The sequence below is a fragment of the Phyllobates terribilis genome, unplaced genomic scaffold (assembly GCF_046119375.1).
Source record: "Phyllobates terribilis strain yellow unplaced genomic scaffold, ASM4611937v1 Scaffold_763__1_contigs__length_703860, whole genome shotgun sequence".
Classification (NCBI taxonomy): Eukaryota; Metazoa; Chordata; class Amphibia; order Anura; family Dendrobatidae; genus Phyllobates; species Phyllobates terribilis.
In genome coordinates this window covers 637,026-660,996 of record NW_027363523.1, presented here as the reverse complement: position 1 = coordinate 660,996, position 23,971 = coordinate 637,026, and the positions used below count along the sequence as shown (strand labels likewise).

Here is a 23,971-nt window from a genome sequence, read left to right as displayed (position 1 = left end):
ACGGTGCCACCCAAGGATTCTGAAAAGTCCATTTGTGGAGATGGCCACCTGGACTCCCGTTAAGAAGACATGCTGTCAACCTCTAGATCCCTCACATGCCTGCACTTTTCAGCTTGCTGCTGCTGCAATCCACGCGTTTTAGATCTGCATAACTCCACCTCTTTTAGCACAGTACCCTCAACCCCCGGCTGTTCCCACCCGCCTCAACACCGTTGGAAGGGAGGAGAACCAATTAAGGCGGGGGGGGGGGGGTGGAACGAGCAGCTGTCTACCCTTAGCAGGAGGGTTGCTGATTAATTACCTCTCCTGCTGCTGCTGCTGCTGGCTGTCCAGCAGCAGACTGAAGGTGGCTGCTGCTGTGCGCAGGTATATAAAGGCTCAGAGCCTATTATGACACGCGCAGCCAGCGTTCCATTGCCACATTCCGTCTACTGCAGGCGGGATACCTGGATGGCTGAATGTCACTGAGAAGCTCACAGAGACCGCCATAAGCAACAGTTTAAAAGAATGCCACAGACTAATCAACCAAACTTTTTGGGTTGGTTTCTCTTTTATAGTCTGCAGGCATTAAATGAAAGAAGTCAGTGTTCCAGCAGAGGGAGACAACGTTTCAGAAAAGGCATTGTAGCAAACCAAAAAAGAAATTTTAAGCGCAGCAGAGTAACCAGCTCACATACCTGTTAGCTCAGGTGAGTTTAAAGGCTGCTGTTAATAACAAGGGCATTTGCTAAATAGATGGTGTGTGTGCAACAATATACTGAAAGGTCAATTATATTGTGCAGCTTATCTCACCACCTGTAGTTATTTAGGTGAAAGCTCCAAAATGCTTGCCTAATATGTCTGTTTATCCAAAAGGAAGTATAGAGGGAGAGCTAGATAGATAGCATTGCATTACATTACATGGCAATGCAATGCACAGTTGCTGAAGTTGAACCAAAATGAGCTTGTCATCTGGCTTCTGCAACTTTTAACATGAAAAATCCAATGAGGAGAAGAAAAGCAAAGCCAAAGAGTCCATCCCAAAATCCGACAAACAAGCCAAATGAACAAAAAGCATTGAATTCAATTCTTTCTGATTTTAGAAACTGCATTAAAGAAGGGGTGCACCGGTCCTGGAGATACTGCAATACCAGGTCAATGCGTGGAGTGGACAGAGCAAGCTCTTTTTCCATCTCCCTGTTCTAAAAATCCATTTAATATATGGTCCCCAGATAGGGGACGTATCAGATATTAAACTGATAAGAACAGATACTACACTTGATCTTAGCCAAAAGGCCGAGAAGCGATAACCAGAATTGGTTTCCGACTACGGTGCCACCCAAGGATTCTGAAAAGTCCATTTGTGGAGATGGCCACCTGGACTCCCGTTAAGAAGACATGCTGTCAACCTCTAGATCCCTCACATGCCTGCACTTTTCGGCTTGCTGCTGCTGCAATCCACGCGTTTTAGATCTGCATAACTCCACCTCTTTTAGCACAGTACCCTCAACCCCCGGCTGTTCCCACCCGCCTCAACACCGTTGGAAGGGAGGAGAACCAATTAAGGCGGGGGGGGGGGTGGAACGAGCAGCTGTCTACCCTTAGCAGGAGGGTTGCTGATTAATTACCTCTCCTGCTGCTGCTGCTGGCTGTCCAGCAGCAGACTGAAGGTGGCTGCTGCTGTGCGCAGGTATATAAAGGCTCAGAGCCTATTATGACACGCGCAGCCAGCGTTCCATTGCCACATTCCGTCTACTGCAGGCGGGATACCTGGATGGCTGAATGTCACTGAGAAGCTCACAGAGACCGCCATAAGCAACAGTTTAAAAGAATGCCACAGACTAATCAACCAAACTTTTTGGGTTGGTTTCTCTTTTATAGTCTGCAGGCATTAAATGAAAGAAGTCAGTGTTCCAGCAGAGGGAGACAACGTTTCAGAAAAGGCATTGTAGCAAACCAAAAAAGAAATTTTAAGCGCAGCAGAGTAACCAGCTCACATACCTGTTAGCTCAGGTGAGTTTAAAAGGCTGCTGTTGATAACAAGGGCATTTGCTAAATAGATGGTGTGTGTGCAACAATATACTGAAAGGTCAATTATATTGTGCAGCTTATCTCACCACCTGTAGTTATTTAGGTGAAAGCTCCAAAATGCTTGCCTAATATGTCTGTTTATCCAAAAGGAAGTATAGAGGGAGAGCTAGATAGATAGCATTGCATTACATTACATGGCAATGCAATGCACAGTTGCTGAAGTTGAACCAAAATGAGCTTGTCATCTGGCTTCTGCAACTTTTAACATGAAAAATCCAATGAGGAGAAGAAAAGCAAAGCCAAAGAGTCCATCCCAAAATCCGACAAACAAGCCAAATGAACAAAAAGCATTGAATTCAATTCTTTCTGATTTTAGAAACTGCATTAAAGAAGGGGTGCACCGGTCCTGGAGATACTGCAATACCAGGTCAATGCGTGGAGTGGACAGAGCAAGCTCTTTTTCCATCTCCCTGTTCTAAAAATCCATTTAATATATGGTCCCCAGATAGGGGACGTATCAGATATTAAACTGATAAGAACAGATACTACACTTGATCTTAGCCAAAAGGCCGAGAAGCGATAACCAGAATTGGTCTCCGACTACGGTGCCACCCAAGGATTCTGAAAAGTCCATTTGTGGAGATGGCCACCTGGACTCCCGTTAAGAAGACATGCTGTCAACCTCTAGATCCCTCACATGCCTGCACTTTTCGGCTTGCTGCTGCTGCAATCCACGCGTTTTAGATCTGCATAACTCCACCTCTTTTAGCACAGTACCCTCAACCCCCGGCTGTTCCCACCCGCCTCAACACCGTTGGAAGGGAGGAGAACCAATTAAGGCGGGGGGGGGGGGTGGAACGAGCAGCTGTCTACCCTTAGCAGGAGGGTTGCTGATTAATTACCTCTCCTGCTGCTGCTGCTGCTGGCTGTCCAGCAGCAGACTGAAGGTGGCTGCTGCTGTGCGCAGGTATATAAAGGCTCAGAGCCTATTATGACACGCGCAGCCAGCGTTCCATTGCCACATTCCGTCTACTGCAGGCGGGATACCTGGATGGCTGAATGTCACTGAGAAGCTCACAGAGACCGCCATAAGCAACAGTTTAAAAGAATGCCACAGACTAATCAACCAAACTTTTTGGGTTGGTTTCTCTTTTATAGTCTGCAGGCATTAAATGAAAGAAGTCAGTGTTCCAGCAGAGGGAGACAACGTTTCAGAAAAGGCATTGTAGCAAACCAAAAAAGAAATTTTAAGCGCAGCAGAGTAACCAGCTCACATACCTGTTAGCTCAGGTGAGTTTAAAAGGCTGCTGTTGATAACAAGGGCATTTGCTAAATAGATGGTGTGTGTGCAACAATATACTGAAAGGTCAATTATATTGTGCAGCTTATCTCACCACCTGTAGTTATTTAGGTGAAAGCTCCAAAATGCTTGCCTAATATGTCTGTTTATCCAAAAGGAAGTATAGAGGGAGAGCTAGATAGATAGCATTGCATTACATTACATGGCAATGCAATGCACAGTTGCTGAAGTTGAACCAAAATGAGCTTGTCATCTGGCTTCTGCAACTTTTAACATGAAAAATCCAATGAGGAGAAGAAAAGCAAAGCCAAAGAGTCCATCCCAAAATCCGACAAACAAGCCAAATGAACAAAAAGCATTGAATTCAATTCTTTCTGATTTTAGAAACTGCATTAAAGAAGGGGTGCACCGGTCCTGGAGATACTGCAATACCAGGTCAATGCGTGGAGTGGACAGAGCAAGCTCTTTTTCCATCTCCCTGTTCTAAAAATCCATTTAATATATGGTCCCCAGATAGGGGACGTATCAGATATTAAACTGATAAGAACAGATACTACACTTGATCTTAGCCAAAAGGCCGAGAAGCGATAACCAGAATTGGTCTCCGACTACGGTGCCACCCAAGGATTCTGAAAAGTCCATTTGTGGAGATGGCCACCTGGACTCCCGTTAAGAAGACATGCTGTCAACCTCTAGATCCCTCACATGCCTGCACTTTTCGGCTTGCTGCTGCTGCAATCCACGCGTTTTAGATCTGCATAACTCCACCTCTTTTAGCACAGTACCCTCAACCCCCGGCTGTTCCCACCCGCCTCAACACCGTTGGAAGGGAGGAGAACCAATTAAGGCGGGGGGGGGAGGGTGGAACGAGCAGCTGTCTACCCTTAGCAGGAGGGTTGCTGATTAATTACCTCTCCTGCTGCTGCTGCTGCTGGCTGTCCAGCAGGAGACTGAAGGTGGCTGCTGCTGTGCGCAGGTATATAAAAGCTCAGAGCCTATTATGACACGCGCAGCCAGCGTTCCATTGCCACATTCCGTCTACTGCAGGCGGGATACCTGGATGGCTGAATGTCACTGAGAAGCTCACAGAGACCGCCATAAGCAATAGTTTAAAAGAATGCCACAGACTAATCAACCAAACTTTTTGGGTTGGTTTCTCTTTTATAGTCTGCAGGCATTAAATGAAAGAAGTCAGTGTTCCAGCAGAGGGAGACAACGTTTCAGAAAAGGCATTGTAGCAAACCAAAAAAGAAATTTTAAGCGCAGCAGAGTAACCAGCTCACATACCTGTTAGCTCAGGTGAGTTTAAAAGGCTGCTGTTGATAACAAGGGCATTTGCTAAATAGATGGTGTGTGTGCAACAATATACTGAAAGGTCAATTATATTGTGCAGCTTATCTCACCACCTGTAGTTATTTAGGTGAAAGCTCCAAAATGCTTGCCTAATATGTCTGTTTATCCAAAAGGAAGTATAGCGGGAGAGCTAGATAGATAGCATTGCATTACATTACATGGCAATGCAATGCACAGTTGCTGAAGTTGAACCAAAATGAGCTTGTCATCTGGCTTCTGCAACTTTTAACATGAAAAATCCAATGAGGAGAAGAAAAGCAAAGCCAAAGAGTCCATCCCAAAATCCGACAAACAAGCCAAATGAACAAAAAGCATTGAATTCAATTCTTTCTGATTTTAGAAACTGCATTAAAGAAGGGGTGCACCGGTCCTGGAGATACTGCAATACCAGGTCAATGCGTGGAGTGGACAGAGCAAGCTCTTTTTCCATCTCCCTGTTCTAAAACTCCATTTAATATATGGTCCCCAGATAGGGGACGTATCAGATATTAAACTGATAAGAACAGATACTACACTTGATCTTAGCCAAAAGGCCGAGAAGCGATAACCAGAATTGGTTTCCGACTACGGTGCCACCCAAGGATTCTGAAAAGTCCATTTGTGGAGATGGCCACCTGGACTCCCGTTAAGAAGACATGCTGTCAACCTCTAGATCCCTCACATGCCTGCACTTTTCGGCTTGCTGCTGCTGCAATCCACGCGTTTTAGATCTGCATAACTCCACCTCTTTTAGCACAGTACCCTCAACCCCCGGCTGTTCCCACCCGCCTCAACACCGTTGGAAGGGAGGAGAACCAATTAAGGCGGGGGGGGGGGTGGAACGAGCAGCTGTCTACCCTTAGCAGGAGGGTTGCTGATTAATTACCTCTCCTGCTGCTGCTGCTGCTGGCTGTCCAGCAGCAGACTGAAGGTGACTGCTGCTGTGCGCAGGTATATAAAGGCTCAGAGCCTATTATGACACGCGCAGCCAGCGTTCCATTGCCACATTCCGTCTACTGCAGGCGGGATACCTGGATGGCTGAATGTCACTGAGAAGCTCACAGAGACCGCCATAAGCAACAGTTTAAAAGAATGCCACAGACTAATCAACCAAACTTTTTGGGTTGGTTTCTCTTTTATAGTCTGCAGGCATTAAATGAAAGAAGTCAGTGTTCCAGCAGAGGGAGACAACGTTTCAGAAAAGGCATTGTAGCAAACCAAAAAAGAAATTTTAAGCGCAGCAGAGTAACCAGCTCACATACCTGTTAGCTCAGGTGAGTTTAAAAGGCTGCTGTTGATAACAAGGGCATTTGCTAAATAGATGGTGTGTGTGCAACAATATACTGAAAGGTCAATTATATTGTGCAGCTTATCTCACCACCTGTAGTTATTTAGGTGAAAGCTCCAAAATGCTTGCCTAATATGTCTGTTTATCCAAAAGGAAGTATAGAGGGAGAGCTAGATAGATAGCATTGCATTACATTACATGGCAATGCAATGCACAGTTCCTGAAGTTGAACCAAAATGAGCTTGTCATCTGGCTTCTGCAACTTTTAACATGAAAAATCCAATGAGGAGAAGAAAAGCAAAGCCAAAGAGTCCATCCCAAAATCCGACAAACAAGCCAAATGAACAAAAAGCATTGAATTCAATTCTTTCTGATTTTAGAAACTGCATTAAAGAAGGGGTGCACCGGTCCTGGAGATACTGCAATACCAGGTCAATGCGTGGAGTGGACAGAGCAAGCTCTTTTTCCATCTCCCTGTTCTAAAAATCCATTTAATATATGGTCCCCAGATAGGGGACGTATCAGATATTAAACTGATAAGAACAGATACTACACTTGATCTTAGCCAAAAGGCCGAGAAGCGATAACCAGAATTGGTTTCCGACTACGGTGCCACCCAAGGATTCTGAAAAGTCCATTTGTGGAGATGGCCACCTGGACTCCCGTTAAGAAGACATGCTGTCAACCTCTAGATCCCTCACATGCCTGCACTTTTCGGCTTGCTGCTGCTGCAATCCACGCGTTTTAGATCTGCATAACTCCACCTCTTTTAGCACAGTACCCTCAACCCCCGGCTGTTCCCACCCGCCTCAACACCGTTGGAAGGGAGGAGAACCAATTAAGGCGGGGGGGGGGAGGGTGGAACGAGCAGCTGTCTACCCTTAGCAGGAGGGTTGCTGATTAATTACCTCTCCTGCTGCTGCTGCTGCTGGCTGTCCAGCAGCAGACTGAAGGTGGCTGCTGCTGTGCGCAGGTATATAAAGGCTCAGAGCCTATTATGACACGCGCAGCCAGCGTTCCATTGCCACATTCCGTCTACTGCAGGCGGGATACCTGGATGGCTGAATGTCACTGAGAAGCTCACAGAGACCGCCATAAGCAACAGTTTAAAAGAATGCCACAGACTAATCAACCAAACTTTTTGGGTTGGTTTCTCTTTTATAGTCTGCAGGCATTAAATGAAAGAAGTCAGTGTTCCAGCAGAGGGAGACAACGTTTCAGAAAAGGCATTGTAGCAAACCAAAAAAGAAATTTTAAGCGCAGCAGAGTAACCAGCTCACATACCTGTTAGCTCAGGTGAGTTTAAAAGGCTGCTGTTGATAACAAGGGCATTTGCTAAATAGATGGTGTGTGTGCAACAATATACTGAAAGGTCAATTATATTGTGCAGCTTATCTCACCACCTGTAGTTATTTAGGTGAAAGCTCCAAAATGCTTGCCTAATATGTCTGTTTATCCAAAAGGAAGTATAGAGGGAGAGCTAGATAGATAGCATTGCATTACATTACATGGCAATGCAATGCACAGTTGCTGAAGTTGAACCAAAATGAGCTTGTCATCTGGCTTCTGCAACTTTTAACATGAAAAATCCAATGAGGAGAAGAAAAGCAAAGCCAAAGAGTCCATCCCAAAATCCGACAAACAAGCCAAATGAACAAAAAGCATTGAATTCAATTCTTTCTGATTTTAGAAACTGCATTAAAGAAGGGGTGCACCGGTCCTGGAGATACTGCAATACCAGGTCAATGCGTGGAGTGGACAGAGCAAGCTCTTTTTCCATCTCCCTGTTCTAAAAATCCATTTAATATATGGTCCCCAGATAGGGGACGTATCAGATATTAAACTGATAAGAACAGATACTACACTTGATCTTAGCCAAAAGGCCGAGAAGCGATAACCAGAATTGGTTTCCGACTACGGTGCCACCCAAGGATTCTGAAAAGTCCATTTGTGGAGATGGCCACCTGGACTCCCGTTAAGAAGACATGCTGTCAACCTCTAGATCCCTCACATGCCTGCACTTTTCGGCTTGCTGCTGCTGCAATCCACGCGTTTTAGATCTGCATAACTCCACCTCTTTTAGCACAGTACCCTCAACCCCCGGCTGTTCCCACCCGCCTCAACACCGTTGGAAGGGAGGAGAACCAATTAAGGCGGGGGGGGGGGTGGAACGAGCAGCTGTCTACCCTTAGCAGGAGGGTTGCTGATTAATTACCTCTCCTGCTGCTGCTGCTGCTGGCTGTCCAGCAGCAGACTGAAGGTGGCTGCTGCTGTGCGCAGGTATATAAAGGCTCAGAGCCTATTATGACACGCGCAGCCAGCGTTCCATTGCCACATTCCGTCTACTGCAGGCGGGATACCTGGATGGCTGAATGTCACTGAGAAGCTCACAGAGACCGCCATAAGCAACAGTTTAAAAGAATGCCACAGACTAATCAACCAAACTTTTTGGGTTGGTTTCTCTTTTATAGTCTGCAGGCATTAAATGAAAGAAGTCAGTGTTCCAGCAGAGGGAGACAACGTTTCAGAAAAGGCATTGTAGCAAACCAAAAAAGAAATTTTAAGCGCAGCAGAGTAACCAGCTCACATACCTGTTAGCTCAGGTGAGTTTAAAAGGCTGCTGTTGATAACAAGGGCATTTGCTAAATAGATGGTGTGTGTGCAACAATATACTGAAAGGTCAATTATATTGTGCAGCTTATCTCACCACCTGTAGTTATTTAGGTGAAAGCTCCAAAATGCTTGCCTAATATGTCTGTTTATCCAAAAGGAAGTATAGAGGGAGAGCTAGATAGATAGCATTGCATTACATTACATGGCAATGCAATGCACAGTTCCTGAAGTTGAACCAAAATGGGCTTGTCATCTGGCTTCTGCAACTTTTAACATGAAAAATCCAATGAGGAGAAGAAAAGCAAAGCCAAAGAGTCCATCCCAAAATCCGACAAACAAGCCAAATGAACAAAAAGCATTGAATTCAATTCTTTCTGATTTTAGAAACTGCATTAAAGAAGGGGTGCACCGGTCCTGGAGATACTGCAATACCAGGTCAATGCGTGGAGTGGACAGAGCAAGCTCTTTTTCCATCTCCCTGTTCTAAAAATCCATTTAATATATGGTCCCCAGATAGGGGACGTATCAGATATTAAACTGATAAGAACAGATACTACACTTGATCTTAGCCAAAAGGCCGAGAAGCGATAACCAGAATTGGTTTCCGACTACGGTGCCACCCAAGGATTCTGAAAAGTCCATTTGTGGAGATGGCCACCTGGACTCCCGTTAAGAAGACATGCTGTCAATCTCTAGATCCCTCACATGCCTGCACTTTTCGGCTTGCTGCTGCTGCAATCCACGCGTTTTAGATCTGCATAACTCCACCTCTTTTAGCACAGTACCCTCAACCCCCGGCTGTTCCCACCCGCCTCAACACCGTTGGAAGGGAGGAGAACCAATTAAGGCGGGGGGGGGGGTGGAACGAGCAGCTGTCTACCCTTAGCAGGAGGGTTGCTGATTAATTACCTCTCCTGCTGCTGCTGCTGCTGGCTGTCCAGCAGCAGACTGAAGGTGGCTGCTGCTGTGCGCAGGTATATAAAGGCTCAGAGCCTATTATGACACGCGCAGCCAGCGTTCCATTGCCACATTCCGTCTACTGCAGGCGGGATACCTGGATGGCTGAATGTCACTGAGAAGCTCACAGAGACCGCCATAAAGCAACAGTTTAAAAGAATGCCACAGACTAATCAACCAAACTTTTTGGGTTGGTTTCTCTTTTATAGTCTGCAGGCATTAAATGAAAGAAGTCAGTGTTCCAGCAGAGGGAGACAACGTTTCAGAAAAGGCATTGTAGCAAACCAAAAAAGAAATTTTAAGCGCAGCAGAGTAACCAGCTCACATACCTGTTAGCTCAGGTGAGTTTAAAAGGCTGCTGTTGATAACAAGGGCATTTGCTAAATAGATGGTGTGTGTGCAACAATATACTGAAAGGTCAATTATATTGTGCAGCTTATCTCACCACCTGTAGTTATTTAGGTGAAAGCTCCAAAATGCTTGCCTAATATGTCTGTTTATCCAAAAGGAAGTATAGAGGGAGAGCTAGATAGATAGCATTGCATTACATTACATGGCAATGCAATGCACAGTTCCTGAAGTTGAACCAAAATGAGCTTGTCATCTGGCTTCTGCAACTTTTAACATGAAAAATCCAATGAGGAGAAGAAAAGCAAAGCCAAAGAGTCCATCCCAAAATCCGACAAACAAGCCAAATGAACAAAAAGCATTGAATTCAATTCTTTCTGATTTTAGAAACTGCATTAAAGAAGGGGTGCACCGGTCCTGGAGATACTGCAATACCAGGTCAATGCGTGGAGTGGACAGAGCAAGCTCTTTTTCCATCTCCCTGTTCTAAAAATCCATTTAATATATGGTCCCCAGATAGGGGACGTATCAGATATTAAACTGATAAGAACAGATACTACACTTGATCTTAGCCAAAAGGCCGAGAAGCGATAACCAGAATTGGTTTCCGACTACGGTGCCACCCAAGGATTCTGAAAAGTCCATTTGTGGAGATGGCCACCTGGACTCCCGTTAAGAAGACATGCTGTCAACCTCTAGATCCCTCACATGCCTGCACTTTTCGGCTTGCTGCTGCTGCAATCCACGCGTTTTAGATCTGCATAACTCCACCTCTTTTAGCACAGTACCCTCAACCCCCGGCTGTTCCCACCCGCCTCAACACCGTTGGAAGGGAGGAGAACCAATTAAGGCGGGGGGGGGGGTGGAACGAGCAGCTGTCTACCCTTAGCAGGAGGGTTGCTGATTAATTACCTCTCCTGCTGCTGCTGCTGCTGGCTGTCCAGCAGCAGACTGAAGGTGGCTGCTGCTGTGCGCAGGTATATAAAGGCTCAGAGCCTATTATGACACGCGCAGCCAGCGTTCCATTGCCACATTCCGTCTACTGCAGGCGGGATACCTGGATGGCTGAATGTCACTGAGAAGCTCACAGAGACCGCCATAAGCAACAGTTTAAAAGAATGCCACAGACTAATCAACCAAACTTTTTGGGTTGGTTTCTCTTTTATAGTCTGCAGGCATTAAATGAAAGAAGTCAGTGTTCCAGCAGAGGGAGACAACGTTTCAGAAAAGGCATTGTAGCAAACCAAAAAAGAAATTTTAAGCGCAGCAGAGTAACCAGCTCACATACCTGTTAGCTCAGGTGAGTTTAAAAGGCTGCTGTTGATAACAAGGGCATTTGCTAAATAGATGGTGTGTGTGCAACAATATACTGAAAGGTCAATTATATTGTGCAGCTTATCTCACCACCTGTAGTTATTTAGGTGAAAGCTCCAAAATGCTTGCCTAATATGTCTGTTTATCCAAAAGGAAGTATAGAGGGAGAGCTAGATAGATAGCATTGCATTACATTACATGGCAATGCAATGCACAGTTCCTGAAGTTGAACCAAAATGAGCTTGTCATCTGGCTTCTGCAACTTTTAACATGAAAAATCCAATGAGGAGAAGAAAAGCAAAGCCAAAGAGTCCATCCCAAAATCCGACAAACAAGCCAAATGAACAAAAAGCATTGAATTCAATTCTTTCTGATTTTAGAAACTGCATTAAAGAAGGGGTGCACCGGTCCTGGAGATACTGCAATACCAGGTCAATGCGTGGAGTGGACAGAGCAAGCTCTTTTTCCATCTCCCTGTTCTAAAAATCCATTTAATATATGGTCCCCAGATAGGGGACGTATCAGATATTAAACTGATAAGAACAGATACTACACTTGATCTTAGCCAAAAGGCCGAGAAGCGATAACCAGAATTGGTTTCCGACTACGGTGCCACCCAAGGATTCTGAAAAGTCCATTTGTGGAGATGGCCACCTGGACTCCCGTTAAAAAGACATGCTGTCAACCTCTAGATCCCTCACATGCCTGCACTTTTCGGCTTGCTGCTGCTGCAATCCACGCGTTTTAGATCTGCATAACTCCACCTCTTTTAGCACAGTACCCTCAACCCCCGGCTGTTCCCACCCGCCTCAACACCGTTGGAAGGGAGGAGAACCAATTAAGGCGGGGGGGGGGGGGGTGGAACGAGCAGCTGTCTACCCTTAGCAGGAGGGTTGCTGATTAATTACCTCTCCTGCTGCTGCTGCTGCTGGCTGTCCAGCAGCAGACTGAAGGTGGCTGCTGCTGTGCGCAGGTATATAAAGGCTCAGAGCCTATTATGACACGCGCAGCCAGCGTTCCATTGCCACATTCCGTCTACTGCAGGCGGGATACCTGGATGGCTGAATGTCACTGAGAAGCTCACAGAGACCGCCATAAGCAACAGTTTAAAAGAATGCCACAGACTAATCAACCAAACTTTTTGGGTTGGTTTCTCTTTTATAGTCTGCAGGCATTAAATGAAAGAAGTCATTGTTCCAGCAGAGGGAGACAACGTTTCAGAAAAGGCATTGTAGCAAACCAAAAAAGAAATTTTAAGCGCAGCAGAGTAACCAGCTCACATACCTGTTAGCTCAGGTGAGTTTAAAAGGCTGCTGTTGATAACAAGGGCATTTGCTAAATAGATGGTGTGTGTGCAACAATATACTGAAAGGTCAATTATATTGTGCAGCTTATCTCACCACCTGTAGTTATTTAGGTGAAAGCTCCAAAATGCTTGCCTAATATGTCTGTTTATCCAAAAGGAAGTATAGAGGGAGAGCTAGATAGATAGCATTGCATTACATTACATGGCAATGCAATGCACAGTTGCTGAAGTTGAACCAAAATGAGCTTGTCATCTGGCTTCTGCAACTTTTAACATGAAAAATCCAATGAGGAGAAGAAAAGCAAAGCCAAAGAGTCCATCCCAAAATCCGACAAACAAGCCAAATGAACAAAAAGCATTGAATTCAATTCTTTCTGATTTTAGAAACTGCATTAAAGAAGGGGTGCACCGGTCCTGGAGATACTGCAATACCAGGTCAATGCGTGGAGTGGACAGAGCAAGCTCTTTTTCCATCTCCCTGTTCTAAAAATCCATTTAATATATGGTCCCCAGATAGGGGACGTATCAGATATTAAACTGATAAGAACAGATACTACACTTGATCTTAGCCAAAAGGCCGAGAAGCGATAACCAGAATTGGTTTCCGACTACGGTGCCACCCAAGGATTCTGAAAAGTCCATTTGTGGAGATGGCCACCTGGACTCCCGTTAAGAAGACATGCTGTCAACCTCTAGATCCCTCACATGCCTGCACTTTTCGGCTTGCTGCTGCTGCAATCCACGCGTTTTAGATCTGCATAACTCCACCTCTTTTAGCACAGTACCCTCAACCCCCGGCTGTTCCCACCCGCCTCAACACCGTTGAAAGGGAGGAGAACCAATTAAGGCGGGGGGGGGGGTGGAACGAGCAGCTGTCTACCCTTAGCAGGAGGGTTGCTGATTAATTACCTCTCCTGCTGCTGCTGCTGCTGGCTGTCCAGCAGCAGACTGAAGGTGGCTGCTGCTGTGCGCAGGTATATAAAGGCTCAGAGCCTATTATGACACGCGCAGCCAGCGTTCCATTGCCACATTCCGTCTACTGCAGGCGGGATACCTGGATGGCTGAATGTCACTGAGAAGCTCACAGAGACCGCCATAAGCAACAGTTTAAAAGAATGCCACAGACTAATCAACCAAACTTTTTGGGTTGGTTTCTCTTTTATAGTCTGCAGGCATTAAATGAAAGAAGTCAGTGTTCCAGCAGAGGGAGACAACGTTTCAGAAAAGGCATTGTAGCAAACCAAAAAAGAAATTTTAAGCGCAGCAGAGTAACCAGCTCACATACCTGTTAGCTCAGGTGAGTTTAAAAGGCTGCTGTTGATAACAAGGGCATTTGCTAAATAGATGGTGTGTGTGCAACAATATACTGAAAGGTCAATTATATTGTGCAGCTTATCTCACCACCTGTAGTTATTTAGGTGAAAGCTCCAAAATGCTTGCCTAATATGTCTGTTTATCCAAAAGGAAGTATAGAGGGAGAGCTAGATAGATAGCATTGCATTACATTACATGGCAATGCAATGCACAGTTGCTGAAGTTGAACCAAAATGAGCTTGTCATCTGGCTTCTGCAACTTTTAACATGAAAAATCCAATGAGGAGAAGAAAAGCAAAGCCAAAGAGTCCATCCCAAAATCCGACAAACAAGCCAAATGAACAAAAAGCATTGAATTCAATTCTTTCTGATTTTAGAAACTGCATTAAAGAAGGGGTGCACCGGTCCTGGAGATACTGCAATACCAGGTCAATGCGTGGAGTGGACAGAGCAAGCTCTTTTTCCATCTCCCTGTTCTAAAAATCCATTTAATATATGGTCCCCAGATAGGGGACGTATCAGATATTAAACTGATAAGAACAGATACTACACTTGTTCTTAGCCAAAAGGCCGAGAAGCGATAACCAGAATTGGTTTCCGACTACGGTGCCACCCAAGGATTCTGAAAAGTCCATTTGTGGAGATGGCCACCTGGACTCCCGTTAAGAAGACATGCTGTCAACCTCTAGATCCCTCACATGCCTGCACTTTTCGGCTTGCTGCTGCTGCAATCCACGCGTTTTAGATCTGCATAACTCCACCTCTTTTAGCACAGTACCCTCAACCCCCGGCTGTTCCCACCCGCCTCAACACCGTTGGAAGGGAGGAGAACCAATTAAGGCGGGGGGGGGGTGGAACGAGCAGCTGTCTACCCTTAGCAGGAGGGTTGCTGATTAATTACCTCTCCTGCTGCTGCTGGCTGTCCAGCAGCAGACTGAAGGTGGCTGCTGCTGTGCGCAGGTATATAAAGGCTCAGAGCCTATTATGACACGCGCAGCCAGCGTTCCATTGCCACATTCCGTCTACTGCAGGCGGGATACCTGGATGGCTGAATGTCACTGAGAAGCTCACAGAGACCGCCATAAGCAACAGTTTAAAAGAATGCCACAGACTAATCAACCAAACTTTTTGGGTTGGTTTCTCTTTTATAGTCTGCAGGCATTAAATGAAAGAAGTCAGTGTTCCAGCAGAGGGAGACAACGTTTCAGAAAAGGCATTGTAGCAAACCAAAAAAGAAATTTTAAGCGCAGCAGAGTAACCAGCTCACATACCTGTTAGCTCAGGTGAGTTTAAAAGGCTGCTGTTGATAACAAGGGCATTTGCTAAATAGATGGTGTGTGTGCAACAATATACTGAAAGGTCAATTATATTGTGCAGCTTATCTCACCACCTGTAGTTATTTAGGTGAAAGCTCCAAAATGCTTGCCTAATATGTCTGTTTATCCAAAAGGAAGTATAGAGGGAGAGCTAGATAGATAGCATTGCATTACATTACATGGCAATGCAATGCACAGTTGCTGAAGTTGAACCAAAATGAGCTTGTCATCTGGCTTCTGCAACTTTTAACATGAAAAATCCAATGAGGAGAAGAAAAGCAAAGCCAAAGAGTCCATCCCAAAATCCGACAAACAAGCCAAATGAACAAAAAGCATTGAATTCAATTCTTTCTGATTTTAGAAACTGCATTAAAGAAGGGGTGCACCGGTCCTGGAGATACTGCAATACCAGGTCAATGCGTGGAGTGGACAGAGCAAGCTCTTTTTCCATCTCCCTGTTCTAAAAATCCATTTAATATATGGTCCCCAGATAGGGGACGTATCAGATATTAAACTGATAAGAACAGATACTACACTTGATCTTAGCCAAAAGGCCGAGAAGCGATAACCAGAATTGGTTTCCGACTACGGTGCCACCCAAGGATTCTGAAAAGTCCATTTGTGGAGATGGCCACCTGGACTCCCGTTAAGAAGACATGCTGTCAACCTCTAGATCCCTCACATGCCTGCACTTTTCGGCTTGCTGCTGCTGCAATCCACGCGTTTTAGATCTGCATAACTCCACCTCTTTTAGCACAGTACCCTCAACCCCCGGCTGTTCCCACCCGCCTCAACACCGTTGGAAGGGAGGAGAACCAATTAAGGCGGGGGGGGGGGTGGAACGAGCAGCTGTCTACCCTTAGCAGGAGGGTTGCTGATTAATTACCTCTCCTGCTGCTGCTGCTGCTGGCTGTCCAGCAGCAGACTGAAGGTGGCTGCTGCTGTGCGCAGGTATATAAAGGCTCAGAGCCTATTATGACACGCGCAGCCAGCGTTCCATTGCCACATTCCGTCTACTGCAGGCGGGATACCTGGATGGCTGAATGTCACTGAGAAGCTCACAGAGACCGCCATAAGCAACAGTTTAAAAGAATGCCACAGACTTATCAACCAAACTTTTTGGGTTGGTTTCTCTTTTATAGTCTGCAGGCATTAAATGAAAGAAGTCAGTGTTCCAGCAGAGGGAGACAACGTTTCAGAAAAGGCATTGTAGCAAACCAAAAAAGAAATTTTAAGCGCAGCAGAGTAACCAGCTCACATACCTGTTAGCTCAGGTGAGTTTAAAAGGCTGCTGTTGATAACAAGGGCATTTGCTAAATAGATGGTGTGTGTGCAACAATATACTGAAAGGTCAATTATATTGTGCAGCTTATCTCACCACCTGTAGTTATTTAGGTGAAAGCTCCAAAATGCTTGCCTAATATGTCTGTTTATCCAAAAGGAAGTATAGAGGGAGAGCTAGATAGATAGCATTGCATTACATTACATGGCAATGCAATGCACAGTTGCTGAAGTTGAACCAAAATGAGCTTGTCATCTGGCTTCTGCAACTTTTAACATGAAAAATCCAATGAGGAGAAGAAAAGCAAAGCCAAAGAGTCCATCCCAAAATCCGACAAACAAGCCAAATGAACAAAAAGCATTGAATTCAATTCTTTCTGATTTTAGAAACTGCATTAAAGAAGGGGTGCACCGGTCCTGGAGATACTGCAATACCAGGTCAATGCGTGGAGTGGACAGAACAAGCTCTTTTTCCATCTCCCTGTTCTAAAAATCCATTTAATATATGGTCCCCAGATAGGGGACGTATCAGATATTAAACTGATAAGAACAGATACTACACTTGGTCTTAGCCAAAAGGCCGAGAAGCGATAACCAGAATTGGTTTCCGACTACGGTGCCACCCAAGGATTCTGAAAAGTCCATTTGTGGAGATGGCCACCTGGACTCCCGTTAAGAAGACATGCTGTCAACCTCTAGATCCCTCACATGCCTGCACTTTTCGGCTTGCTGCTGCTGCAATCCACGCGTTTTAGATCTGCATAACTCCACCTCTTTTAGCACAGTACCCTCAACCCCCGGCTGTTCCCACCCGCCTCAACACCATTGGAAGGGAGGAGAACCAATTAAGGCGGGGGGGGGTGGAACGAGCAGCTGTCTACCCTTAGCAGGAGGGTTGCTGATTAATTACCTCTCCTGCTGCTGCTGCTGCTGCTGCTGCTGCTGCTGGCTGTCCAGCAGCAGACTGAAGGTGGCTGCTGCTGTGCGCAGGTATATAAAGGCTCAGAGCCTATTATGACACGCGCAGCCAGCGTTCCATTGCCACATTCCGTCTACTGCAGGCGGGATACCTGGATGGCTGAATGTCACTGAGAAGCTCACAGAGACCGCCATAAGCAACAGTTTAAAAGAATGCCACAGACTAATCAACCAAACTTTTTGGGTTGGTTTCTCTTTTATAGTCTGCAGGCATTAAATGAAAGAAGTCAGTGTTCCAGCAGAGGGAGACAACGTTTCAGAAAAGGCATTGTAGCAAACCAAAAAAGAAATTTTAAGCGCAGCAGAGTAACCAGCTCACATACCTGTTAGCTCAGGTGAGTTTAAAAGGCTGCTGTTGATAACAAGGGCATTTGCTAAATAGATGGTGTGTGTGCAACAATATACTGAAAGGTCAATTATATTGTGCAGCTTATCTCACCACCTGTAGTTATTTAGGTGAAAGCTCCAAAATGCTTGCCTAATATGTCTGTTTATCCAAAAGGAAGTATAGAGGGAGAGCTAGATAGATAGCATTGCATTACATTACATGGCAATGCAATGCACAGTTGCTGAAGTTGAACCAAAATGAGCTTGTCATCTGGCTTCTGCAACTTTTAACATGAAAAATCCAATGAGGAGAAGAAAAGCAAAGCCAAAGAGTCCATCCCAAAATCCGACAAACAAGCCAAATGAACAAAAAGCATTGAATTCAATTCTTTCTGATTTTAGAAACTGCATTAAAGAAGGGGTGCACCGGTCCTGGAGATACTGCAATACCAGTTCAATGCGTGGAGTGGACAGAGCAAGCTCTTTTTCCATCTCCCTGTTCTAAAAATCCATTTAATATATGGTCCCCAGATAGGGGACGTATCAGATATTAAACTGATAAGAACAGATACTACACTTGATCTTAGCCAAAAGGCCGAGAAGCGATAACCAGAATTGGTTTCCGACTACGGTGCCACCCAAGGATTCTGAAAAGTCCATTTGTGGAGATGGCCACCTGGACTCCCGTTAAGAAGACATGCTGTCAACCTCTAGATCCCTCACATGCCTGCACTTTTCGGCTTGCTGCTGCTGCAATCCACGCGTTTTAGATCTGCATAACTCCACCTCTTTTAGCACAGTACCCTCAACCCCCGGCTGTTCCCACCCGCCTCAACACCGTTGGAAGGGAGGAGAACCAATTAAGGCGGGGGGGGGGGTGGAACGAGCAGCTGTCTACCCTTAGCAGGAGGGTTGCTGATTAATTACCTCTCCTGCTGCTGCTGCTGGCTGTCCAGCAGCAGACTGAAGGTGGCTGCTGCTGTGCGCAGGTATATAAAGGCTCAGAGCCTATTATGACACGCGCAGCCAGCGTTCCATTGCCACATTCCGTCTACTGCAGGCGGGATACCTGGATGGCTGAATGTCACTGAGAAGCTCACAGAGACCGCCTTAAGCAACAGTTTAAAAGAATGCCACAGACTAATCAACCAAACTTTTTGGGTTGGTTTCTCTTTTATAGTCTGCAGGCATTAAATGAAAGAAGTCAGTGTTCCAGCAGAGGGAGACAACGTTTCAGAAAAGGCATTGTAGCAAACCAAAAAAGAAATTTTAAGCGCAGCAGAGTAACCAGCTCACATACCTGTTAGCTCAGGTGAGTTTAAAAGGCTGCTGTTGATAACAAGGGCATTTGCTAAATAGATGGTGTGTGTGCAACAATATACTGAAAGGTCAATTATATTGTGCAGCTTATCTCACCACCTGTAGTTATTTAGGTGAAAGCTCCAAAATGCTTGCCTAATATGTCTGTTTATCCAAAAGGAAGTATAGAGGGAGAGCTAGATAGATAGCATTGCATTACATTACATGGCAATGCAATGCACAGTTGCTGAAGTTGAACCAAAATGAGCTTGTCATCTGGCTTCTGCAACTTTTAACATGAAAAATCCAATGAGGAGAAGAAAAGCAAAGCCAAAGAGTCCATCCCAAAATCCGACAAACAAGCCAAATGAACAAAAAGCATTGAATTCAATTCTTTCTGATTTTAGAAACTGCATTAAAGAAGGGGTGCACCGGTCCTGGAGATACTGCAATACCAGGTCAATGCGTGGAGTGGACAGAGCAAGCTCTTTTTCCATCTCCCTGTTCTAAAAATCCATTTAATATATGGTCCCCAGATAGGGGACGTATCAGATATTAAACTGATAAGAACAGATACTACACTTGATCTTAGCCAAAAGGCCGAGAAGCGATAACCAGAATTGGTTTCCGACTACGGTGCCACCCAAGGATTCTGAAAAGTCCATTTGTGGAGATGGCCACCTGGACTCCCGTTAAGAAGACATGCTGTCAACCTCTAGATCCCTCACATGCCTGCACTTTTCGGCTTGCTGCTGCTGCAATCCACGTGTTTTAGATCTGCATAACTCCACCTCTTTTAGCACAGTACCCTCAACCCCCGGCTGTTCCCACCCGCCTCAACACCATTGGAAGGGAGGAGAACCAATTAAGGCGGGGGGGGGGTGGAACGAGCAGCTGTCTACCCTTAGCAGGAGGGTTGCTGATTAATTACCTCTCCTGCTGCTGCTGCTGCTGCTGCTGGCTGTCCAGCAGCAGACTGAAGGTGGCTGCTGCTGTGCGCAGGTATATAAAGGCTCAGAGCCTATTATGACACGCGCAGCCAGCGTTCCATTGCCACATTCCGTCTACTGCAGGCGGGATACCTGGATGGCTGAATGTCACTGAGAAGCTCACAGAGACCGCCATAAGCAACAGTTTAAAAGAATGCCACAGACTAATCAACCAAACTTTTTGGGTTGGTTTCTCTTTTATAGTCTGCAGGCATTAAATGAAAGAAGTCAGTGTTCCAGCAGAGGGAGACAACGTTTCAGAAAAGGCATTGTAGCAAACCAAAAAAGAAATTTTAAGCGCAGCAGAGTAACCAGCTCACATACCTGTTAGCTCAGGTGAGTTTAAAAGGCTGCTGTTGATAACAAGGGCATTTGCTAAATAGATGGTGTGTGTGCAACAATATACTGAAAGGTCAATTATATTGTGCAGCTTATCTCACCACCTGTAGTTATTTAGGTGAAAGCTCCAAAATGCTTGCCTAATATGTCTGTTTATCCAAAAGGAAGTATAGAGGGAGAGCTAGATAGATAGCATTGCATTACATTACATGGCAATGCAATGCACAGTTGCTGAAGTTGAACCAAAATGAGCTTGTCATCTGGCTTCTGCAACTTTTAACATGAAAAATCCAATGAGGAGAAGAAAAGCAAAGCCAAAGAGTCCATCCCAAAATCCGACAAACAAGCCAAATGAACAAAAAGCATTGAATTCAATTCTTTCTGATTTTAGAAACTGCATTAAAGAAGGGGTGCACCGGTCCTGGAGATACTGCAATACCAGGTCAATGCGTGGAGTGGACAGAGCAAGCTCTTTTTCCATCTCCCTGTTCTAAAAATCCATTTAATATATGGTCCCCAGATAGGGGACGTATCAGATATTAAACTGATAAGAACAGATACTACACTTGATCTTAGCCAAAAGGCCGAGAAGCGATAACCAGAATTGGTTTCCGACTACGGTGCCACCCAAGGATTCTGAAAAGTCCATTTGTGGAGATGGCCACCTGGACTCCCGTTAAGAAGACATGCTGTCAACCTCTAGATCCCTCACATGCCTGCACTTTTCGGCTTGCTGCTGCTGCAATCCACGCGTTTTAGATCTGCATAACTCCACCTCTTTTAGCACAGTACCCTCAACCCCCGGCTGTTCCCACCCGCCTCAACACCGTTGGAAGGGAGGAGAACCAATTAAGGCGGGGGGGGGGGTGGAACGAGCAGCTGTCTACCCTTAGCAGGAGGGTTGCTGATTAATTACCTCTCCTGCTGCTGCTGCTGGCTGTCCAGCAGCAGACTGAAGGTGGCTGCTGCTGTGCGCAGGTATATAAAGGCTCAGAGCCTATTATGACACGCGCAGCCAGCGTTCCATTGCCACATTCCGTCTACTGCAGGCGGGATACCTGGATGGCTGAATGTCACTGAGAAGCTCACAGAGACCGCCATAAGCAACAGTTTAAAAGAATGCCACAGACTAATCAACCAAACTTTTTGGGTTGGTTTCTCTTTTATAGTCTGCAGGTGTGACACCCCAGGGGTCTGGTTGCCACAGTGATAGAGATATTACGTCTGAGAGCAGGTGGGAGGTCCTTTGGTCAGGGATCCTGTGCATGCCACACCTCCTGCCCAGTCTTGGGAGGGGAAGAACTTCCCCTGTATAAACCCTGGGCTGAGGCAGGGTTAGTCAGACAAGGAGAGTGGAGACAAGAAGCAGCATAGGAAACAGCAGAGTTACAAGGAGTCAGGGGCTGGCAGCTGCAGAGCTCGCCCTGACTAAGAAGATTCTTTACCGGACCCGGAGTCCGAGGCTGTGGGGACTAACTCCTACCCAGCAGCAGAATCCGTCAGGCAGGGGATTTCAGGTCCTCTGGCCCAGAAGCCCGAAGGCACGGTCACACGCGTGGGACCAGCACCGCCATCGTGGAGCGGAAGCCATTAGAAGGCCCCGAGTCACCGGCCATACGGGTGAGCACCACACGGTACACTCAGGGACGTGGGCTACTTACATCAGCTTCTAGCAAGGTAGCCAAAAGAGTACAGTCAGTTTGGGAGGCCTACAACTACGCCTGGCCAGGGGAGATCTCATCTGCTCAAAGACTGACCAGGCCCCGTTTGCTAGCAAGTACTCCGGGAGGGTCTATCGTTGTTACCAGTAAAGACCCTGAACTACACCGTACCGTCTCTGAGTGGTTCCTGCTACCCCCATCATCCACGTCGGCTGCCCTGAGGCCATACCCCTCCCGTTGGGGGTTATACTATCACGCTGCACAATCCTACCACCGGCCTCAGCGGTCTGCCCTGCAGCAGCAGCTCCCTGGCTGCACTCAACGGGTGGCGTAGTCATCAACCATTTACCGCTAACAGACTGCCGTCCAGTTTGACTCCCTGGGTACGGACCGGGTCACCGCCACGAGACTACAACCCTCAACAGATCCGGCTCCGGGTAAGCTCACGCGTGCGCAACGCAGCGCGACACAGGCCCAGGGGCGCGTCAACTTTGGCGTAGTCGGCAGGATTTCGTGCCCGCAACCACCGGGTACTGCGTGCCTGAAAAGCAAAGACTGTTCAAACTTACCAGTGGTGAAGATTCCCGCTATCCGTGGAGGTTTCCCGCCATCCGGCGCCATCTTCTACCTTCTTCCCGCCATCGGTGAAGTTTCCCGCCATCCGGCGCCATCTTCGGCCTTCTTCCCGCCATCCGTGGAGTTTTCCCGCCGTTGGACGCCATCTTGAGGACGCCGCGCGGGAAGAAGAGGGGCGTGGACTCCGAAAGCGCGCGAGAACTGAAGCCCCGCCTCACGTCCGGACGTTGCGTAAGGTCCTGGAAGGAGCCCAGCAGACGCCGACGTCACAGGAGCGCGATGGAAGGTCCTCAACCCTGACGATCCACTGCGGAGCCGCGGCCTACGGAAGAGGATCATCGCAAGGTAGGCCACAGTCCACTAGGGGGGAGGAAGATGTCGGATACGGAGGAGAGCTTCACTGCCTCAACCCCCGCCAGCGCTACCGCTGCTGCAGTTATGCCCTTCACCATGCCCTATATCCCGGGAGCAGCTTGGCTACCCCAGTACTCAGGGGAGTCACATACCCTGCATGACTTTAGAGAAAAGCTGGATAGCCTCTTCCAGGTGTACCCCCTCACAGAAGAGCAAAAAGTGAGCATCCTGGTGGCCCAACTAACCGGGGCAGCCAAAAGGGAAGTAAAATCCTGGCCACCTGGGAGGAAGACTGTCGCAGGGATACTAACCCGGCTGAAGGACACCTTTGATACCCGCACCTCAGCCGAGATTAAGCTTAGATTCTACGGGTGCAAGCAGCGAGCGCATGAGAGTATAAGGGACTATGCACTAAACCTACAAGAGGCCCTGAGGGCCATAAAGCAGACCGACCCTGATGGGGTGGGAAACGAGGACAGGCTGTTGACTGAACAATTTATAGAGGGTTTATATTGCAATGCCCACCGAACCCAGTTGCGGGCAATGGCCTTACAGGATCCCCATCTGGACTTTGCACAGTTCAAGGACAGAGCCATCCGGGTGCTCCGAGAACCGGCACCAGGTGGCGTTGTGACCCACAGACGCCCCACTACCACTTACTACCAGGAGGCGGCGCCCTTGTCAGCAGGGCCTGTGGGAGCTGATGCGCAGGCTTTGGACAATGACCCGGCTCCAGACCTACACCATCAGGTCCAAGAGCTAGCTAAGAGCGTTGCTGCGCTAACCCGAACTGTGCAGTCTTTACAGGCTTCCACCCCAGGGAAGATCCAGCTGGCATCCGGACCGGAGGACATCCCGTGGCGTCGACCAAGGAGGACCCCACCGGCCAGAGGAAGACCCAGTGACCGATACAGTGAGGACGGACGACCCATCTGCCGCCGCTGCAATCAACCCGGACATATGGCAAGGTACTGTTCTTTAAACGGGCACAACCTGGGGTAGAGGGCCAACCCCCAGGGAAAAGATCACCAGGCCCATCGAACTGGCGCGACAGATATGTGGGAGGACG

At 46.9% G+C, this 23,971-nt stretch overlaps 16 non-coding genes across 16 annotated transcripts; all 16 read right to left on the bottom strand.

Moving 5' to 3' along the window:
* Positions 1-1,096: 1,096 nt before the first annotated feature.
* LOC141238876 (U2 spliceosomal RNA) lies at positions 1,097-1,287 on the bottom strand. Its single transcript, XR_012304322.1, has one exon. It is a non-coding gene; the product is annotated as a U2 spliceosomal RNA (small nuclear RNA).
* A 1,113-nt stretch (positions 1,288-2,400) lies between these two features.
* LOC141238873 (U2 spliceosomal RNA) lies at positions 2,401-2,591 on the bottom strand. Its single transcript, XR_012304320.1, has one exon. It is a non-coding gene; the product is annotated as a U2 spliceosomal RNA (small nuclear RNA).
* Positions 2,592-3,708: 1,117 nt separating this feature from the next.
* On the bottom strand, positions 3,709-3,899 carry LOC141238872 (U2 spliceosomal RNA). The gene has a single exon (XR_012304319.1). It is a non-coding gene; the product is annotated as a U2 spliceosomal RNA (small nuclear RNA).
* Positions 3,900-5,017: 1,118 nt separating this feature from the next.
* LOC141238968 (U2 spliceosomal RNA) lies at positions 5,018-5,208 on the bottom strand. Its single transcript, XR_012304409.1, has one exon. It is a non-coding gene; the product is annotated as a U2 spliceosomal RNA (small nuclear RNA).
* Positions 5,209-6,324: 1,116 nt separating this feature from the next.
* LOC141238871 (U2 spliceosomal RNA) lies at positions 6,325-6,515 on the bottom strand. Its single transcript, XR_012304318.1, has one exon. It is a non-coding gene; the product is annotated as a U2 spliceosomal RNA (small nuclear RNA).
* A 1,119-nt stretch (positions 6,516-7,634) lies between these two features.
* LOC141238870 (U2 spliceosomal RNA) lies at positions 7,635-7,825 on the bottom strand. Its single transcript, XR_012304317.1, has one exon. It is a non-coding gene; the product is annotated as a U2 spliceosomal RNA (small nuclear RNA).
* Positions 7,826-8,941: 1,116 nt separating this feature from the next.
* Positions 8,942-9,132, bottom strand: LOC141238869 (U2 spliceosomal RNA). The gene has a single exon (XR_012304316.1). It is a non-coding gene; the product is annotated as a U2 spliceosomal RNA (small nuclear RNA).
* Positions 9,133-10,249: 1,117 nt separating this feature from the next.
* Positions 10,250-10,440, bottom strand: LOC141238868 (U2 spliceosomal RNA). Its single transcript, XR_012304315.1, has one exon. It is a non-coding gene; the product is annotated as a U2 spliceosomal RNA (small nuclear RNA).
* A 1,116-nt stretch (positions 10,441-11,556) lies between these two features.
* On the bottom strand, positions 11,557-11,747 carry LOC141238867 (U2 spliceosomal RNA). Its single transcript, XR_012304314.1, has one exon. It is a non-coding gene; the product is annotated as a U2 spliceosomal RNA (small nuclear RNA).
* Positions 11,748-12,866: 1,119 nt separating this feature from the next.
* Positions 12,867-13,057, bottom strand: LOC141238866 (U2 spliceosomal RNA). The gene has a single exon (XR_012304313.1). It is a non-coding gene; the product is annotated as a U2 spliceosomal RNA (small nuclear RNA).
* A 1,116-nt stretch (positions 13,058-14,173) lies between these two features.
* On the bottom strand, positions 14,174-14,364 carry LOC141238978 (U2 spliceosomal RNA). Its single transcript, XR_012304419.1, has one exon. It is a non-coding gene; the product is annotated as a U2 spliceosomal RNA (small nuclear RNA).
* A 1,109-nt stretch (positions 14,365-15,473) lies between these two features.
* On the bottom strand, positions 15,474-15,664 carry LOC141238865 (U2 spliceosomal RNA). The gene has a single exon (XR_012304312.1). It is a non-coding gene; the product is annotated as a U2 spliceosomal RNA (small nuclear RNA).
* A 1,116-nt stretch (positions 15,665-16,780) lies between these two features.
* Positions 16,781-16,971, bottom strand: LOC141239023 (U2 spliceosomal RNA). The gene has a single exon (XR_012304463.1). It is a non-coding gene; the product is annotated as a U2 spliceosomal RNA (small nuclear RNA).
* Positions 16,972-18,100: 1,129 nt separating this feature from the next.
* Positions 18,101-18,291, bottom strand: LOC141238993 (U2 spliceosomal RNA). Its single transcript, XR_012304434.1, has one exon. It is a non-coding gene; the product is annotated as a U2 spliceosomal RNA (small nuclear RNA).
* A 1,113-nt stretch (positions 18,292-19,404) lies between these two features.
* Positions 19,405-19,595, bottom strand: LOC141238864 (U2 spliceosomal RNA). Its single transcript, XR_012304311.1, has one exon. It is a non-coding gene; the product is annotated as a U2 spliceosomal RNA (small nuclear RNA).
* A 1,121-nt stretch (positions 19,596-20,716) lies between these two features.
* Positions 20,717-20,907, bottom strand: LOC141238862 (U2 spliceosomal RNA). The gene has a single exon (XR_012304309.1). It is a non-coding gene; the product is annotated as a U2 spliceosomal RNA (small nuclear RNA).
* Positions 20,908-23,971: the final 3,064 nt, after the last annotated feature.